Below are 20,866 nucleotides of genomic sequence, written 5' to 3'. Positions count from 1 at the left end.
TAATGTCTGTCATATGGAAATGCCTGATAGTAGGGAAGATTCCACAGAGTAGAACCAAGGCTTGACCTTGGCTCACTAGGCGTATTCTGTGGCCTTGTTGCTGCTTAGCAGCCTTCCTGTTTGTATTGTCTCAGACAATAAATATAAAACATTTACAGACAGGCAATAAATACAAAACATTTACCAAGTTTTGTGCTGGTGAGCTGTGTTTGTTTGATGTGCTGGGCCTTCAGTTGTACTGGCTTGCTTTACAACTGTACCTTCTGAGGTAAAATATGTGCTAGCAGGTGATTTCCCCCCTGGTGGTGTATGTGTGGTAAAATATCCTTGAGAGACCATGACTCTTCACCCTTCACCATTTAAACCTTTCTTGTCTTCTTCCTCAAGAATCAGAAAAAACATAAAAGTCCTGAATTCTTTCCCCGTGTGGTTTTTGGATTCATCGCTATGTTTGTGTTACTGCTGTTCCATGTACATTTCTGGGGATGCTACTGTGTATGTGTCGGTAGGGTGTGTATGTGCCTGTTTATGTTTGTCTCTCTCCCCCTCTCTCCTGACCCACCTGTCTGCATGCGTTTGGGCATCTGTCTTGTCTGTGTGCTTATCCGTTCTCCTTGACACACTGTTCATCACTGTCAGAAGCCAACTTGCTCTATCCCATGCTACCCGGGAATGTAACACCCACAGATCAAAGCCACAGAGTTCTCGAACCCTCTTTCACCACCAGTGGCTCATGGTTCCAACCCTGGGCGAGAAATCTGAATATCAAAATTCACTTAGCTGACTAATGCTTTTGCAGATCTTCAGAGGCTCTATTTCCCCTTTCCCATCAGTGGATCGGATCTAATTCGACGGGGGTGAATTCGCCTGCCATTTACACAAGGGCTTGTAAAACTCACCAAACTTCCTCATAAACTCCCCACAAAGAGGGTTTCATTTTTAAGAAACTCCAGCCCCGGCTGATATCGGATTCCAGAAACCTCGGCGGGGAGAGTGGTGGACGAGGTACTCCAGACCCGGCATTCGGGGGGGAGAAAAGGTTGGTTTGCAATCATCGCTGTATTGTGTCACTATGTTATTGTATCACATCGTTTTCCTGCATTCTTTTCCCTAATGCATGATAAATTCTAGCGCAGCCTGACTAAGCAGCCGAAACCGAAAAATGCGATCAGAGGAAAATATTTAAGACAGCAAAGTCTGCAGCATTCATGTGGATACATTATCTGCATTATATCGGCCTTGCCGATGGTTTTGTAGTATAATGGCTATAGATAATACCCTAGCTAACAAATGCAATAGAAAGCCGACATGGTTATTGGAATATGTGGTGTGTGTCACCTAAAGCCAGCAATGTTTATATTGCAGCAATATCCAAACGAATCCATAATATCAGACGCAGGCGAGAAAAGATTAGATAAAGGTTAGTCAAGCTATTGAGACAACTAACATGCTGGCGGTTATATTGCTTAAATATATCCATATTTGCGACAGACATTGGATAATAAATTATGTAAGAGATGCAGGGCAAGGAAAGCATCTTGCTAGTAAATGGCACAATCTTTGTTTATAATTTCTGGTTTCAGAGACAATTTTGGGGATATTTTAGGGGGGCTTTGCAAGCCTTCCAAAAATGCTTGCGGGGGGGGAAGTTGCCCTGAACATTTGCATCTCAGGAACCCGCAAATCCTTTGTTTCCTGTCCCTCCCTCTGCTCCAAATTGCAACGAAATATTGAATTGTCCCAAGTGACATGCTGAAATTATTGTGACGCTTGTTTAATTACCTACTCCACAGCTCGTAAGTAGAATAGGAGCTGGGCTGAATATTCGGCAAATGTGAGCAGCAGCTTCAGCCCCAGCAGCTGTGTGTTGATGTGAGCTAGTTGATTTTGGTGTAATGGATTCTTTATTTCTACATATTGGTTGTTGTAGCAGGAATTGCAATTGAAATAGGCAGTAGTGAATTCTGGTAAACATCTATGTCATATATATGACAGAATTTTTAAAAAGAATTTCATGGGGAGGACTAGGTTTGACTAGATCAAACCTTGATTATTTGCACTCAGGATTGTGCACACTCTTCTAATACATGAAATTCCATAAAAAGCCATCATTTCCTCCATTTTGTGGAGGACAGCCTCCCTTGTTGGAGAAATCCACAGTCTTCTACTAAATTTGAATTTGCTGGAGTTGAAAGCTTGCTGATGTGAAATTTGCTGAGTATCAACTGAAGAGAAAAAGATTTTGAAACTGGAAAGGGATTTGGCCTCAAAATTTTATGAACTGGTTTTTCAGAAATGCTGCATATACACCAGCTTTTGCTGTGATAAGTTTCCTCATCGAGACTGAAGCCATTTGAATTTGGGTATAACATCCTTCTCCTGAAGAAATAAGCAGCTTCATATATATATGCTAACATTTAAGACTTGATTGCAGGTATTTTGTTTTAATGACACTGAGAACAGGTAGATTAAATGCCACAATTCCTTAATTTAAATGTAATTTGAGTAGGAATTTTTCATCACAAAAACAAATTACAGTGAAGCAAGAGTAGAGAAGATGGATAAGCAATTCATGGGCTTTCGACATTTGCCAAGACAGAAAATTAAAATAGGCTTATTTTATATCAGGTTTAAGAATGCATATTCAATGAAAGCTTAAAAATGAGAAGATGAGATACCAGGTTGGATCCTGGTAGGTTTTCCTCTGGCAGAAGAGGAGGATAAGTGTCTCTTCTAAATGCCCAGAGGGGTACACCAGAAATTGTGGGACCCTTGTGGACAAAAGTTGAATGGGTCCTGGAACAAGGAAGGGAAGAAAAACAGATAGGATCCAACCCGTCATTTTCATGTGGAAGGGGGACACAGTTGGTATGGCCTGCTAATTGTTTTAGAAGCATTCGGAATGTACCCTTTCCTATTGCTTGGATACACACCCATGTTTGTTTATAAAACTGGTAAGTAGGTGCTTTGTTCCAAAGAACAATTCTGAAAACAAGTTGCAACCAAAATATCCTAATGTAGTTTACAAGCTTTTGTGTTTCCCAGAACTCTTCATCAAACTGGATGTTTGCTACAGAATGGTGTGGGAGGTGTTCTTAGCATGATGGAGAAAGCTCCCCCCCAGTCTACAATAGTCTACACAGTCTACAATAATTTTCAGATTATCAACCTAGTTCTCCAAATAATACATTTCCCTCCAGAGTTTGAGGGCCCAGCTAATACTAGCAATGTTGTTAGTACTGAAAGCAAACTGAGGAAAGATGTTATTTGAAGAAAAGGCCTATGTTAGATACAAGTACGGTGCTTAGCTGGAATCAGCATCAGCAATGAGAAAATGGGAATTGTGTCTGCAAAGGTGGAATCTCTCTCTCTCTCTCTCTCGGCTTGGCTTGGCTTCGCGAACGAAGATTTAAGAAGGGTGCAATAGTCCACGTTTGCTGCAGGCTCGCTGGTGGAATAATTGGACAGAAAATACTCATTCGAGAGGAGATTACAAAGAGAACATATATGTGTTTATTTATAGCCTTGTTGAGTTGTATATTCGCATGTGTGGAACCTTCTATACCTAATAAGGGCCATCATTAGGTACTCTACAATGCAAGTCTAATTATGAATCATCATCAAGGTCCACAGAATCAGAGCCCGGTGGCTCCTCAGCTTTTCTTCAACAGTGTTTCAGCTGCTACCTACTGGTTTGTGCAGCTGAACAACAATTTTATTATTAACTACTTTCTTGGTACTTTTACAAGTCATTTTGGCTTCGTAGCATTACCAGCCTTGTCAGGTAGGCATCTCTATTACCATATCACAAGGAGGAACTGAAATTAAGAGGGGATGACATGACCATGGCTGTCCAGGATGACTGTGGCAGAGAAAAGCCCTCTCAACAGTGGTTTTCCAACTGTGTTCAGGCAGGCGGGTGCGGGGGCTTGTCTGGAACCCCTTAATGAGGCAATCGCAGAGGGTGGAATAGTTTCTGTAAAAGACACCTTGGCTGCTTTCACTTGTTCTCCTATAATGTGCAGTCACAGGAGTCCATCAATGTGTGTAGGTTGCAGTTTTCATTTTACACAAAGCAAGAGCTGTGCTGGTAACCCACATACCACTGAGAACATGCCCCAGAATTCACAGCCTTTGACAGACGGAGGTGATTGGATAGATACAGTCTGGATGGAAAGGGAAGGTTGTTTGAAGAATACATCCTCAAATCCCTTCACTAGTAAAACGTTTTCCTCTTATCTACAGAATAATTTTTTTTAACGCAAGGGCTATTTTAAATGCAAATAGTTTCTATTGTCAGGAGAGCAGGCAGCCTGTTTCAAAATCTTTCCACCCCAGTGCCTTAACTATAAAATCTGTATATGCATTTCATTGAAGTAACAGAGAAGATGAACAACAAAACCAGCTTGCATCAATGTAATAATATGGAGACCATGTTTCATCAGTTGAGGAGTTTGCTTAGGGGTATTGGTGCATTTCACTATTGAGATGTAGGGAGTGATAGATTTTCCATTACTATTTTTATTTTCGCTTTAACGGACCAGAGTAAAATGTATCCAAATTCAGACCCCAATCTTGTTAAAATCACTGGATAACTCTTGTGCATATTGCTCATATTTACGCTATATTTTATTCTGCCCAAAATGCAACAGAGAGAGAAGAAGCCATTGAGATATCTTGCTTGGCTGTCCACTTTCCCCATTACAAAATGTTTGGGATTTCTGCTTCAGCCCAAAATTATTAATGCGGAAAATGTTGCATAAATTTCAGTGGGACTTGCTTTGTTGTGCCACTTTGTGGGTTTCAGCTATGTTCTGTGCTTAAGCTAACCATTTCTCTATAGAAGGGTCTGTGGATTTTGGCCATCTACTAGTAATCAGTATCATGGGAACAGGCAGTGGATTTCAATAGTAATGCAATGTGGTTTTTATTTTCCTATTTTCAAAACCTTTTTCATAAAGGCTTTTAGACATTTGATAGGTCAACAGGCAACTACATAATCTGGAATAAACTGAGTCTCTCGAAGTACCTGAGTCTCGGAGAAAAAATCATATTTAGGAAGATTTACACAATACATTTTTGATAAAATACAAACTTCTGATGGCACTGGCTATTCCTCTTCTGCGTATATCTGATCCTGGTTTTGTTTGTTTTGGTGAAAGCTGCTCTGTACCCTTCTTTGTTGCCAGTTTTGGAGGGGAGGGAGATGAATCCAGCCTCCTGTCCTAAAAAAGTTTAACAAGAAACCTTTTGATTTTCAATAGGAGAAATCTAAGCAGACAGAACACACCCTTTTGCCTAGCCCCTAGCTGTCTAATCTCAGAAGACAAAACTTCAATTAGCATCCAGCATGCAAGACCGGAAGTAATTGTCACGTTCATTATCTTGTTACAAATTAAAAGTTAATGATTCATCAAGTCACTAAAGTGGCAAGGGGGGTAATGATAATGAGAATAAATAGCGCATGTTTGAAAATAGGCCAAATTCTTAGACAATCTAATGCCACTCATCCATGAACATAATCACAGGCAAGTTCCCAATGTAGGCACATTTCTTAGGGTTATTCACAGGTGAAACACTGGTTTGGAATATACCTGAATTATTCAATAGCACAGTCCTTTCTGTGTGTACCTGTCTGTCTCAGTCATAACAGAGATTGCAAAGCAAAGGTAGGAAATAAAAAATCAATATTTAGCCAGACAAATAAAAAGAATTAGAGGATAGAACCCTTCTGAAATAATTCTGATTGTTCTCGCAACTATGACATTCTTTTCCATTATTGATACTTTCCTGACAATACTGTGCCACATTATAAGATTCCAAGAAATCCCTGAGTGACAATATTTGGTTGTTTCTTATTGACCAGAAGGGAAGGGAATGTGTGTATCTCTTTCTGTGAGATGTTGTGCTTTATGAGAACTGGTCATTAAGTTTAATTACTCCAAATTATCAGACCTGAGTTTTCCATTCTTCATTAGACACTGGCTAGTTTCTGAGCATCAGAAATCAATAAGGAAATTAACATAATGTTAATTTAACGCTCATAATGTTTTTTTAGCAGTTCTTGATAAATGGAATCTCTGTCAGTGGTAAGGGAAATGTAGTTTACATGACAGTGAAGCAGAAATATAGACTGGGGAAAAATCAGTATTTCAGATAACGAAAGGCAAATGTTAAGAACACGGAAGAGAATCAGAGGAAAAGAGTCTACAAAATTGAATTGATTTAAATTAAGAACTGTGAAAATGTTTGCAACAAGGAAGGTCAGTGCAGAAAGAGTTGAATCTCTATTGCAGTATTTCTCAGGCTTCTGGTTGTTGGGACACCTTTTTATCTGAATTAAAATTGGAACGATGGTTCACTCACACTGCTTTATTTTTAGACCATGAAAAAGTAAGACTTGTCCATCTAGGGAAGAGCTGACTCCCTGGGTTTCTCCTTTGTCATTGTTCTGCCTTTTGATTGGAAGGACATATCCCCAAAGCAGAAACTGATGCAGAGATTAAGCAAGTGGTTGGCCTCCTTTGTGGGCCGGTAATTTGGGTATATCTCTGTAGTGGAGGCAATGGGGTCATTCTGTCCCACCATGCAGAGACAGGGCAGAATCAATACCACAGTGACTTCTGTGGAGGCTGGCTATATGAAGGCAAGGAATGACCTGAACCAAGTACAGATGCAGTTCAAATAGAGATAGCTTCTGTGGATTTTGTGTTGAGCTCATAATGGCTCTGGCTTTATTCTTGTGGCATGTGAGCTGCAACTTCTTAAGAATAGCCACACAAAAGCAGCAGGTGTGTGTGTGGAAGGAGGGAATTTCACACTAAATAACAAAAAGACAGACTTGAGTGAGAGACAAGCTGTTCTCTGCAGAGGAGTATAACTGGGGTGATTGTCATTTTATGGTAACCTTGCTACTTGGTGGGGATTGAAGAAGCAGCTAGGTCACCAGGGAGCCATGTGATCAAAATAACGTAATGACTAACAACTCTTATTCCAGTATGAGCTTTGGTAAGCAAGCACTCACTTCCTCAGTGAAGAATCATTGTCCTCATTTTTACAGAAAATTACAGAAGGGGGGGAGGAAAGGAGGAGTCCTCACATAGAGAATCCCCCACAGAGAGCCAGTTTGGTGTAGTGGTTAAGTGTGTGGACTCTTATCGGGGAGAACCGGGTTTGATTCCCTACTCCTCCACTTGCAGCTGCTGGAATGGCCTTGGGTCAGCCATAGCTCTGGCAGAGGTTGTCCTTGAAAGGGCAGCTGCTGTGAGGTCCCTCTCAGCCCCACCCACCTCACAGGGTATCTGTTGTGGGGGAGAAGACAGGGAATTGTAAGGTGCTACTGGATTTCTGTTTTATTGTTTTGCTACAATAGACTAACACAGCTATCCTACTGGAACTGTCATTTCAGCTGCAGTTTAAAGTCTCTTCTGTACACATGCTCAATGTGTTTGAAAAGTGGCAACAGTGGGTTTTGCAGAGTAAATTTTTGTGGAGCTGTGTGCAGCAGGAAGGGCAATTATTTCAAGTTCACTCATTCCAAATGAGAGAATGTGTTCTGAGGGACATCTACTCTTCTGTTTCTTTTCTCCCCCTCCATTTTCAAACATTTGACTTCACAGATTTTGTAGTCTATGAGGTGAGAGAACATGCTCATGATTTTTAAATGCCCACAGTAACCGCTCTGTGGAAGCCATGTGCTATTGTGACAGATACATTTCAAAGTTAAATGTTTGAATGTTTGTGTACTGAGACCCTCCCCTTTGTGCGTGAAGGGGGGGTTCTTTGTGTTTTAAGCTGAATACTGGCTGTGACTTTACTGGCTAGCAAATGAAGATGTTTGGTTATTTGAGGGAGGGGAGTGTTTCCCCTGTCATCTGGCAATAATTTATTTATATGTCAAAGGTCATCTAATGTGGCATTGGGGATTCCAAAAGTTAGTAAAATGTTGCTGTGGATTCTATTACATAAAAGAAGAAACAAGAACACAACACCCAGCAGTGGCAAGGGATATTATTGTGTTCCAAAATACTAAAAAGATACTAGTTTCCCCCTCCCTGGGCATGTATTTTGATCTGTTTAAGAACATTTATATACTGTTCTATTCCCATGGTTAGACTGGCCTACAGATAGATTATAAATGCGTATTAGTGATAGTAAATTATAAACAGAAAATAGTAACCCATCAAGCCATAATAAAATACTATACATCAGTATCTGACAATAATGCTCATAGAAATGTTTAGCATTTGTATAGCGTTGTCAAGTGCTCCAAGGCATTTATGTACATTAACTTTTTTTAAAAATCCCTTGAACTCAAAAGGAAACTATGATATCTCTTTTGAGAACAGAGATGTTGCATTCCTGACTTCCCGCTGGTAAAGATTAGATAAAAATAGGACAGCGTTAGGAGTGTCTGTATGCATAAACAACACTTTATCCCATTTCCTTTAGGTTAGTGATTTTAAAACGCAATGAGTTGGATTCAGCCAGTCTACTTTTTCACTCCATCTTGCTTGTTACGGCCTCTGCCACACCCTGTTTTTGTTTATGCAGATTCTAGCATAACCTTTTTTTGGTGGTGTTGGCCACAGGACTCTCTCATCGTTTTTTCACCAGTGGAAAAGTTGGCTGGATCCAACCCAGTGTCTTTTACTCCTGAGAAGACCTTTCAAAACCAGTGTGGCTGATCCAAGCGGGGAAAGCCCATCACCACTGTGCTTCTGCAGATCTGAAACTGGAAGGCAATTAACTACTTGTAGCTATTTCAAATAGTACTATCTATGCAGATCTAACAACGCATGCAACATTCAGATTTGTGCTCACATATTCTCGAGACATCAATATATGCAGAGAGATGCTTCTTTTAACCAGAGAAATTATAGACCGTTCAGCCACTTCCTACATCGGCAGCTCATTAGAGGCTCATGTTTGAGAGCTTCCTTATAAACTGGAGCAGTATTTACGGAGTTTTGAGAAAGATAGGCTTCAATTTCCCAGCAATTGCTAGTTATTTTCTAGAAGATTTTGCTTTGTATTGTGTCCTTTGCATTTTCTCCTTCCTGTCCTCCAAAGAACAGAGCGCAGGATGTGTAGTTTTCCCCTCCTCCCAGGCCCAGGGAAATTGAACTCTTTGGCACTGAAGTGATGTGAGGCCAGCAGTAATGTACATGACAGTATTTTGATAGAAGATGCTGCATCTCATTCAGTTGGTCGCAGTGATGAATACTTCTTTGATTCATCATTTTTCATGTGGATCTTGATGTTGTCCAATGAGATGGTATGAGAAAAATATGGACTCACTTTTGTCTGTAATAAATTTTCTATTTATTACGGACAAAGCTTGCAAATAAGGATGCTCCATAAAAACGATGAATGGCTGGTAATCATGCAAAGATTTTTGTTTGTTTTGGGTTTTTTTGCAAACAGGAGAAAATAATCCATGGGTTTAAGTGTGCTTAATTTTGTGCTGGATTGGGGCCACTGGCAATGTAATCCTAAAAACATTTTTCTGGGAGTAAGTTTCCTTGAATATAATGATATTTACTTCTGAGTAGACCTGCTTAGGTACAATTGTAGTACCAAACTACATATAATGCACATACATGTGCTGGTCCCCAGTATTTTATTTGCCTCTCCCCAATGTGGCCATGCAGGCTTCAGTATGCAGCAGAAAACCAGCACATGGTGCTGTGGGTGGTGGTGGGGGAGACTTTTTTAGTGGAGTTTTCAAATAAAAGTGCTTGTCTCTAGGATTCTCTGCCAATGTTTGGGAAAGACAGAAAACATTTACAACAAAAAACATAACATGGGGACTCTCAGAACTCCTGGTGAAGAAAATACCAGATGGGGTAAGGTCCCACGTTACCAGATTTCAGTGAGCTTTCCTCTCCTAGATCTTTTTCCTCCACCAAAGAAATGAATTTTCCTCCCTTCTTTTTCTTCTACCATCACTAGGAAGAATTACAATTTTAGAGGCTTAGTCCTCCTCCTAACTGAAACTGTTCCTTTTCCCCACAATGGTTCCTCGGGCGTCTTCCCTGGTTTCCTCTGAGTGCAGGGCTGGAGCAACCTCTGAATCTAACCAGAATGCAAATCAAACATTTTCTAACAAAGCTGTGAGTTCTACACAGGTTGCCCGTGGGGTGAGGAGTCATTTTGCAACAGGGAGTATGAAAAAGCAGAGGGTGTGGGTGGTCAGTGTGCCCGTTTCTTATCTCCCAATATTAGTCAAATGTTTGACTTCTCTACTTGATTCTGAGAAGTGGGCTTAAATTGGCACAAATAACCACTTCAGCAGCTGAGCATTTAAAGATTCAACAGCTTAATTGCTGCCTCTTTCCACCCCATCTAATCTGCATAGATGCAAGTGAGAGTTCTCTGATTATCACACAGAGTTTCTTGAATTACGCACATTTTGGAATCATTCACAAATTCAGCCAATTTACAGAACATCCCTCACTCATTCATAAAGCGCACCAGTTCCTGCCTTGCATGAAACAATGAAGAAAATACGGTATTCATAACATTTGGATCATATTACAACCTCTGCTAATGAACTGTTTATTAAGAGAACGGAGGTCAGTTTTGAGCGAGATTTTAGATAATACTAACATTAACACACTTGACAATTATCAGTTGTTACAACAGCTGAGTATATCTTTCAAAACTAGGAGACTGTTATGTTCTGTGAGAATGTGATGTGAAATGAAGGACTTATATATATATATATTCATCCCTAGACCCTTAAATTGGACGGGGAGACTCTCCTCTGTGCCATTTTCTTTCTGGAAGTCAAGCCTTTGGGGGCACTTTTTGGATCTTGCTACTTTCAGGGTGTCGCTGGAGAAGTAGGAAGACATCCGTGTTATCCAAAAACATACTAAGATTATAGTTAATAAAACAAATTCAAAGCACGTTTTCAGAGCTCTGTTTGATGAACCATAAGCCACAAGGCAATCACACTATCCATAGGTAGTTTTATTAAGCCAGGATTTCACATTCAGTCTCGACGGAGACTGACAGAAAGTCAAGGGAAAACCTTAATGTAGAACAAAAGCAGCAAGCAAGACATGTCTGTCTGTGACCTAAAGATGTTCCTAAAGGAATGCCATCTTCTACTTGGATAAATACTAGCTTGACCTGATAAATACCTTCTTTTTTTACCCTGAAGAAAAAAGTATAATTTCCTGGAGACATACAAGAAAACATTATTCCCGACATACAAGAGGGTGAAATGCCTCTGCTCTGCACACAGCATGTCTCAGATTCAATCCCCAACATCTCCAGTTAAAAGGATTACTTTGTAGGTGATGTGAATATTTTATTTAGGAAGTTGATATGCCTCCTCTTCAGAGTGCACCTTCCTAACAGATGTACAACTGTGCATTTGTGCATTTCATGCAAATGCACCAGTAGAAGCCATAGATTCCAAGATCTGCTTTGGTAATTGAATGAGAGAGACTTCACTGAGTGGAAGGGGTGAATACATATGTATATATTTACCCGCTGAGAGGACAGCTTGAAAGGAGATAGAGGACCTTCTTTGTGGTGAGTGAGTGCCAGGCTAGGATTGGGCTATCCAATGGCGGTAAAATTGCCACTCTCTTAGCTGAAATATTAGCTGACCCTGTCAAGAACGGTCTTATTTCCGACAACACTTGGTCCCTCCTGGGTTTCATTTGGTATAATAGCAAAAGGAGATGAAACAGAGATATGCCAGTGGGAGTCAAGAGCCAAATATCCTCAGAAGAGGAATGAAAGCCAGAAATTCTGACATCATGGAAAGGATGTTGTGAGTGCCAAAAGAGTGTGTATGAGAGAGAGAGAGAGATTGGCATTTCAGCAAACAGAAAACATTGCTTTCTTTTTTAATAAAGTTTTTAAAAGTAAAGGCAAATGACAAAATAATGTATCTATCTAACCCTGAACCCACAAAATCCTTTTATTTTGTTCCAGTTGCCTCCTCAGGGAGGAGGTAGGGTGAATTAGTAGCACAGACAGGGAACAGAAAAGCATAAAGTCCAGATTCAGCAAACTAATAGGCAAATGGTTCTGAAGCCTCTGTGAGAATCAGCGTCAAGTGATGTACAGCGCTGTACTTGGCCTCTGGAGAAGCACTGAATAGGTTTGGCCAAGTCTGGCAAGGCCAGACATTATTTTAGGCCTCTGTCACTGGGCCTCTGTACATTTACTCTAACCTTAAAAGGGGGAGGCTGGGATGACCACTTAGAATGGGGTCCATGGGGTGAGATTAGAAGGCTTAACTCTTTCCCTCCTGCACCATTTCCCAAATGAAAATTGCCTTGCCCCATGAGCTGCTGTTTGCCGTAATGTGAGGGCAGTACTCATGTTGTACCAGGATTCCCACCCCCCATCACTAGGGCCTTTAGCAGCTGGGTCTAGGGCATAGAGGAACTTTTCTGGATGAGTGCTCAACAGAAAGTGAAGGAAGAACTTTAGATAATGGCAATTGACACCCCCAAATTGAAAGGCTGTTTCATGGGGCTGCACCTCAGAGAGCTTTGGCAGGAAAAAAAATTAATTGGGGGCTTTTAATAGATTTTTCACCAGCATTCCTATTGTGAGATCTTTTCAGTGCCATAGAACACAAGTCTGCAAGAAGGCAGACTAAAATATTTCTTCCTGAAGAAAAGACCAAAGCTTATTTGTATTTGACGGTAACAGTCGCTAGGCCTTTTCTGGGTATTTTAGGTTCCAGTAGGGGAAGGGGGGCAGTAGAGGGGCGATTCACATCAAGGTCTTTGAGATACTGAAGACTGAAATATTTTTTGAAAACCCATATATTTAAAAATAATTCCTTATGTCTTCTTTTTAGACCTTGCAATAATTATAGCAATGTTAATAGCACAGACTATTCACATACAACCCTGGCCTAGATAGCCCAGGCTAGAAGATGTCATCAGATTTCAGAAGCTAAGAGTGTCAGCCCTGGTTAGTGCTTGGATGGGAGGCCACCAAGGAAGTCCAGCATGGCTAAGCAGAGGCAGGCAATGGCAAACCACCTCTGAATGTTTCTTGCCTTGAAAACCCTATGGGGTTGCCATAAGTTGACTGCAACTTGACAAAAAAAAAAGATTCACATGCATGCATACACATACATACACACACATCTACATCTTGAGAGCCAGTATGGTGTAGTGAAGAGCAGCAGACTCTATTCTGGAGAACTGGGTTTGATTCCCCTCTCCTCCATGTGATGCCTGCTGGGAGACCTTGGACCACTCACGGTTCTCTCAGATAGGGTTGCCAAGTCCAATTCAAGAAATATCTGGGGACTTTGGGGGTGGAGCCAGGAGACATTGGGGTGGAGCCAGTAACAAGGGTGTGACAAGCATAATTGAACTCCAAGGGAGTTCTGGCCATCACATTTAAAGGGACAGCACACCTTTTTAAATGCCTTTCTTCCATAGGAAATAATGAAGGATAGGGGCACTATCTTTTAGGGCTCATAGAATTGGACCCCCTGGTTCAATAGTTTTGAAACTTGGGGGGTATTTTGGGAAGAGGCACTAGATGCTATACTAAAAATTCGGTGCTTCTACCTCAAAACATAGCCCCCCCAGAGCCCCCAATACCCACGGATCAATTCCCCATTATTCCCTATGGGAATCATTATCCATAGGGAATAATAGAGTACCCAGTAGACATTCCCCCCCCCATGCTTTCTAAAGTGGGGGGAGGGCCTCCAAACCAGGGAATCCCCTGCCCCCTCCCTCTCTCACACACGCAAATACTTACTGGGTCTTGTTCCTGAAGAACTTTACTTGATCTGAAAATGAAAGCAAAACAAAGGGAGGGGCCGTTCACCGAAGCCCTTCCTGTTTCCTGCTTCCTGCTCAGCCCTAAAGGCACATATTTTAAAAATGGACCTGCAGGAGCTCTAAATCTACATGGTGACTGTGGGGGGCAGGGCTTCCCCTGCCAGCCAGCTGGCTGGAGGTGGGGAGAAGCCTGTAAAAACGGGGGATCCCCTGCTGGGACCTGGGGATTGGGAAGCCTACTCTCAGAACTCTTTCAGCTCCACCTACCTCACAAGTGCATTTTGTGGGAAGAGGAAGGGAAGGGGATTTTAAGGTGCTTTGAGACTCTTTCAGGTAGAAAAAAGCAGGGTATTAAAACTAATACCGTTTTCGCACACAGCTTACCACGCGGTCACATTCCTGTTCTCTCTGCAGCGTCTGTCGGATTTCCCACTATCTGCGCCGGAGTTACAGGAAGTGCTGCAGCTTTTGCGTAGCAAATGAAAACTGGGTTTTAGTGGTTTACGTTTGCTACACAAAAGCCACGGCACTTCCTGTAACTCTGGCGCAGATAGTGGGAAATCCGATGGATGCTGCGGAGAGAACAGGAACGTGACTGCGTGGTAAGCTGTGTGCAAAAAATGGTCTAACTCTTCTTATTTAAGGAAGGGGTTTTGTGTTTTTCTGAGATGTGCAGCTTGCATAGACTCATTGGGTTGGAGACAACCAGCTTTTCTTCTGGTGAAACAAAAAGGAGGGGGAGTCCTTTTGGACCACCAGAAAGTTTATGCTGGAGATGATGGAACTTGCATGGACAAAAGCCAGTCAGGATAGAGGCTGCAAGAAGGAGGGGAATCGGGCAAGATAAGAGCAAAAAATGCTGTCCAGAAGGATCCAACCCATTTGATTTGTTCATGAGCTGACCAGACATATTGATACTTCTAAGAAATAATCCTATGCAGCCTGGAAGAAGAAGAAGACAAGATGTACAAGGAAGAAGGCCAGAAAGAGCTCCCCCCACTTTCAAAGTGGTGCCCCTGCTTTTTCTTCTGTGTTGACACGCTCTAAACAGCACAGTCTGCATGCTTGGAGAAGGTGACATAACATATGTGTAACGAATCAGTACAGAGAACAAAAATTGATGGTCAAGTGGATAGTGGCGGGGGGGGGTAGTTTTTAGCTATGATTTATGCTTCCTGTACCCCTCCTGGAGCAGCAGTGTCTCCAGCCACCTGGTCTCTGGGATGCAAGTAAAGCGTCCAAGTGTAAAATCTAGCAAATAGGCTGTTGCCTACAATCAGCCGCCACCTGCCCCCTGCCGAGTAGTGGTTTACAGGGAATCTTTCCCCCTCTTGGCTTTACCTAAGTTTATTTTAAACCCTGTGTCATTGACAGCTTTGAGGCTGAGTGCTAATGCAGAACGAATCCCCAAAACACCCCTGACAGGTTCCTACTCCGAGTGCTCTGCTCCCTGGAGAGATCTCAGAAATATTTGCTGGCGCGGGGAGGGGGGCGCGGAGAGAACAGGACAGGGAGAGAAGACCAAATCCTGATGGCAGAACCAAGCAGATGGCTGTGTACTAGAAAAAAGCAAGAGACCCATTTCCTCATTTGGTGGCAACTGACAGGATTCTGGCCTCTAGTTCAAGACACGGACGATAGAGACAGGTGAGATTTAGTGGCAGGTGATCCAGATTACCTCCCAGTGGGGAGGGGAAGTGCTGGTTTCGGGAAGGGATTGGGGGCATCAAGGATACTGCTTGCCTGGGGCACCCCAAGAAAACAGAGGGTTGAATCCAACCAATTTTTCTGCAGGTGGAAAAGGAAGGCGGGATCCCAACTGACTACACAAAAATGGCTAGGCTGGGGATCATGGAAATCATGGACAGAAGCCATGCAGGGCAGGGCAGCAGTTGTAGTAAGGACGAAATCTGAGTGAAGCTTAGGTGCAAAAGCTGGCTGATTCACACCAGAGAATGGCGCTAACAGCAAATGTTTATTGGCATGGATGGTCATGGCAGGCACAGTGGGTTTAGGTTTGCCAGCAGAACTGGCTGGTGGCCAGAAAGGCAAGGAACAAAGTCTGAGAGGTTTTTTCCCCCTCTCATGCCTATTTAAGCTAATTTCCCAAGAACTTTCATTGCTCTTCACCATCTCCTCTTCTTCCACCACCACCACCATTGTAATAGCTTTAGCTGCAGTTATAGAGGGTAGCTATATTGGCTTGCGGTAGAGGAGCTAGATTTGAGTTCAGTAGCACCTTCAGACAAAGTGAACTTTGACTCTCGAAAGCTCATACCCTGAAGCTCTTGTTCATCTCTAGGTGCTCCTGGAACTGAATCTAACAGCATCAGTTGAAGAGAGAGACAATAAGACCTCTGGAGAGGCAGTTTGGTGTAGTGGTTAAGAGCAGCAGGTTTTCATCTGGAGAACCAGCTTTGATTCTCCATTCCTCCATGTGCAGCCAACTGGCTGGCATTGGGTGAGTCACAGTTCTCTCAGAGCCCTCTCAGCTCCACCTACCTCAGCGGGTGTCTGTTGTGGGGAGAGGAGAGGAGAGGAAGATTATAAGCTGCTCTGAGACTCTTGAGTGAATTTCTTTTAGCTCTTTTGGGATGCCCATTTCTAAGTTCCCTCCTTAACTGCAAGGCCTGAGGCTTGTAACCAAGATCAGCTGTCAGCCTGAACACCTCGTCTTGGCCACTGGAATGCCAGAGGTGCTGAGGCTACTGTCAAGAGGAAAACAACCACCCCCACAATCTTGGGATGATGATCTGGGGCAAAGGTGAAGTGTGACTCCCAACACTCACAACTTTCCCAGCCGCAGCCCCCTTCTCTTCCCTCCATTTACAGAGGGAATAAAGGGGAAATAGTACACAATTCCTTTCCTCTCCCACCATTCAAAGACGTGGGGCTGTGAAATTCCTTTCCACTCAGGGGCAGCAAAACATCCCAAGCCAGGCCTACTTATATCTTCTCCAAATCCTGGGGGATGTCACTTTCCCCTCCAAACTGCGGTTTTTGTAAATGCGCAACCCCTTTCAAGCCAAAACTTGAAAGGGAAATTTATTCCCACCAAAAAAAAAAGACACAAAGAAATAAAGCCAGTCTGTGAGATAAGTGAGCGTGAAATAAAGCAGCTTCAAACACCAAAGCCCCTCGAGTTCAGGGCTGTGAACAAGAATGGATATCCACTCACAAAAAAATGTAAACGAGTTAAGCTCTGCTTAATTCCTAAAGAGAGAAATAAGTGCCAGAGAGCCGGCCTTCCAAAACATCACATTTTTCTCCTCCTAGAAGCCACATCCTTACCATTTTCAAGTTTGTGGAAAATGGTTGTAGTTATATAGTACTGATCAGCCACTGTGTAACAACTGCACATGGTCAGGAGAACAAGGGAACAGTTGCTCTTTAAGTCTACCCTTCCTTTCCACCACTAGCATTAGCCCTAAGATGACTTTTTGCAGTTAGGGTTGCCAAGTCTGACTCAAGAAATACCTAGGGACTTTGGGGGTGGAGCGGAAGCAAGGGTGTGACAAGCATGATTGCACTCCAAAAGGAGTTCTGGCCGTTAAAGAGACCGTGCTCCTTTTAAATGCCTTCCTTCCATAGGAAATAATGGAGGATGGGGGCACCTTCTTTGGGGGCTCATAGAACTGGACCCCCTGGTCCAATCTTTTTGAAACTTGAGGGGTATTTTGAGGAGAGGCACCAGATGCTATGCTGAAATTGTGGTGCCTCTACCTCAAAAAACATCCCCTCTGGAGCCCCAGGTAGCTATGGATCAATTCTCCATTATACCCTATGGGAATTGGTCTCCATATGGAATAATGGAGTTGTGAGAAAAATACCCCTAATTTCAGAACATCGTAGTCACCCATTTGGTTGCCAGGGTGTCTGGAGACTCAACTCATACACATCTGCCAGGAAAATGTGGGTTTTGTCTACCAGACTGTAAGGGACTTATATGAAGTGCTAACAGCCACAACGTTGCAGCAGCACTCCGTATCTCCGGAAGAGTGCTAACCAGGAGAACAGATGGGTTTCCAGTCGTTCTGTGCGATCACCATCTCGGCCACTGCAGAGGAAGAAGTTGCGCTGCCAGGAACTGTCCAGGCAAGTGGTTTCCAGCCTTGACCATAGAATCCATATGGGAAGGCTAACATCACCAGCAACTATCTTCCTGCAGTGCCAGACTCCATGACAGCGAAGCAGGAGGCTCACGTACTCTACAGATGTCACCTATGCATAAGGCAATCAAGCTTATCTTAGGCGTGGATCCTGTTAGACTGCCTAAAGTCTTTGTCCAACAGAACTCAAGACAAAGGATGATGCCAGTAGAGGAATGAAGAAGAGGAAGAACATCTTCACCCAGAGCCAAGTTTCTTTGTATAGATCGGGTGTTACCTTAGGTAGCAATTTGGCCATCTATTGTCACCTTTTAGATAAGTTTTGATAGCCTTAATCACCTCCTCTCCCGTTCTTTCCCTTAATGGTCATCCTGGAGCCTCCCCCTTTGCCCATTGTTACCTGGAAGTCCAATCAGGTAACCAGGGCCAGGTCTGCTCATTGGCCAGGTATGGGCATCCAATCAGGTGCCCCCAATAAACTGGCTATTGGCTACTGCATAAGTCCAGCCCTTGTGGTCATTGCGGAGCCTCCCCTTTTTCTGAGGTCATGTACCAGCTGACCACTTGTCATCCACCCCTGTACCTCCCACCCCCTAAGGGCTCAAGGTAGTCCTTATAATCACGGTCCCAACTCCCCACAGGTGTACATCTAGCAGTACCCCATACCTGCTGTTTAGATACATCCCCGATTCTTGGCCAGTTGAGGGTCCCCTTCCCCATCGTCCTCGTTTGTCGCCATTGGAGCCTTCCTTGAAGACTAGGATCGGTAATTATCACCCTGTTTGTCCATCCTCATGTTACCTCTATGCATTTCTCTCTATTTTTATTAGGACTGTATGTGTGTTGTATGTATCCATTACCTTGTATGTATGTTCTATAATTTTTGTAATAAATTTTTAATTGTTTTACTTAATTAGTGTCCTTGGTAAATTTAGCAATAATTTCTGGAGGTGGATTCCTGTATACATAGATTCTAGATACTTTTTAAGCTAAAGATGCCCACCTGTCAATTCTCCAACCTCTTTTGAGGGCATTTTGGCTTACAGAGTGCTCAGCAGCAATTCCCGCCCCCCCTTTCTGATGACCCTAAAGTGGGGGGAGAGCCTCCAAACTGGGGATCCCCTACCCCCACCCGCGGATTGGCAACCCTATTTGCAATCCATTCTAAACAACCCAGGGGTGGGGATCCTGCCAGTTTTTCTGCTGGTAAAAGGTGAGTGGAGAACCACTGAATTAGGTTACACCAGGGATTACAGGAGGACGCATGTGAACAAAAACCGTGGGAGGCGGGGGCTGAAGTGAGGAGGGAAATCAGGTGAATTTGCATGGAAAAGCTAATAGAATTGAACCTTCAACAAATACCCATTTTTAACAAAAAGCTTCAAAAGGCATGTATTAGCAGTAACAAACAGCAGTTAAAATAAATCGGTCTTTATAAACCACTCTCAAAGGCTCAAAAGGGCAGGACAGATTTAAGTTGCTAACATCCAGGTGGGGCCTGCAGATCTCCCAGAATTACAACCAATCAGCAGGCTAGTTGGATCAATTCCCCTGGAGAAAATGGCTGCTTTTGGAACATGAACTCTTAGCATCATATCCCGTCCAAATGCCCTCCCTTTCCTAAACCCCGCCTAGCCCAGGCTCCAGCCCCAAATCTCCAGGATGTTCCCTACCCAGAACTGGCAACTCTAGATTTAGCCAAATAAAACAAAGCTAGCTGCCAGCCAGATGGCACATTGAAGAAGGAAGGGCCACAGTGATGATGTCACCATAGAGAAGGCGTTGTCTCTGGCAACCATCGTTACTCTCTTTGGTAGAGCAGTGCCTTTGATGATGATGACCAGGGCTTTTTTGAGCAGGAATGCACAGGCATGCAGTTCCGACTGGCTTGGTGTTAGGGGATGTGGCCTAATATGCAAATGAGTTCCTGCTGAGCTGTTTTGTTTTGTTTTTTTACAAAAAAAGCCCTGTATGAAATGATGGTGACATCAGGGGGTGCGGTCTAATATGCAATTGACTTCCTGCTGGGCTTTTTCTACAAAATAAGCACGGATGATGACAGTAGATAGGCCAGCTTATGTGAAGAAGGCAGTTCTTTATGACATCATGCACTTAGTGGCTGAGCCTTTGTAAGGGAAGTCAGTAGAGGAGTGCTCTCATTAAAAGCAAGTTTTGTGACCAGACTCTCTTAATCCTGGCTTAAAGTTGATCCTCAAGCAAACACCATCTACTTTTCACCCTTTGAGTTAAACCTTTCAAGGCAGCGATAAAAGGTCATCGCTAAATAAATGTGTATATACAGGGCCTTTTTCATAGGAGAAAGGCCAGCAGGAACTCATTTGCATATTAGGCCACACTCCCTGATGTCACCATTGTTTGGCACAGAGCTTTTTGTAGAAAAAGCCCAGCAGGAATTCATTTGCGTATTAGGTCACACCCCCTGACACCAAGCCAGCCGGAACTGTGTTCCTGTGCGTTCCTGCTCAAAAAAAGCCCTGTAATAAAACAATTTATACAAGTTAATCCATGCTCCGTGGCTGCTTACGTTCAAGCAGGATTTAACTCACTGGGAGCTGTTGATCCACTTTTTAGTGGGGGTCTATTGGCTAAAAAATTGATTGGAACAAAAGAGATGATCTGCATCAGAGCTGACCTTGCACAGTTCCTTTTCTGAGCACCTCATTCTAGATCACTGAGAGTTTTGGCCTCACCAAGCTCTCAAGCAGTTAAATATTTTTTAGGAAATTTGCCTTTTCCTAGCAACAAAATGTTGCAGCTTGATTGCAGAGAAAACACAATTTCCTTTCAATAGCAATGCCACCTTGGGGAAAGAATCCTGGATCCGCACAACAGCACAGCAACACTTCTAATGGATAAAGCGATTGTCCAGAAAGGACTCATGAGGAGAGAACTAATGTAATGTTTCTAAGAGTAGCTAAAGGGGCATCTGTTTCTACATGGGAATTCTGGTATGTC

At 42.9% G+C, this 20,866-nt stretch overlaps 1 protein-coding gene across 1 annotated transcript in view; it reads left to right on the top strand.

Moving 5' to 3' along the window:
* Nucleotides 1-652: 652 nt before the first annotated feature.
* The window catches only part of NTN5 (netrin 5), a 38,465-nt gene continuing 18,251 nt past the window's right edge, over nt 653-20,866 (top strand). Inside the window, exon 1 of the mRNA XM_060255714.1 lies at nt 653-1,039. The gene's annotated coding sequence lies outside the window, so the exon portion shown is untranslated. The remainder of the gene's footprint in view (nt 1,040-20,866) is intronic.

This window comes from Heteronotia binoei, chromosome 15 (assembly GCF_032191835.1).
Source record: "Heteronotia binoei isolate CCM8104 ecotype False Entrance Well chromosome 15, APGP_CSIRO_Hbin_v1, whole genome shotgun sequence".
In the NCBI taxonomy this organism is placed as follows: domain Eukaryota; kingdom Metazoa; phylum Chordata; class Lepidosauria; order Squamata; family Gekkonidae; genus Heteronotia; species Heteronotia binoei.
Note: the sequence above shows the minus strand (reverse complement) of the source record. Positions and strands in the feature narration are given on the sequence as shown.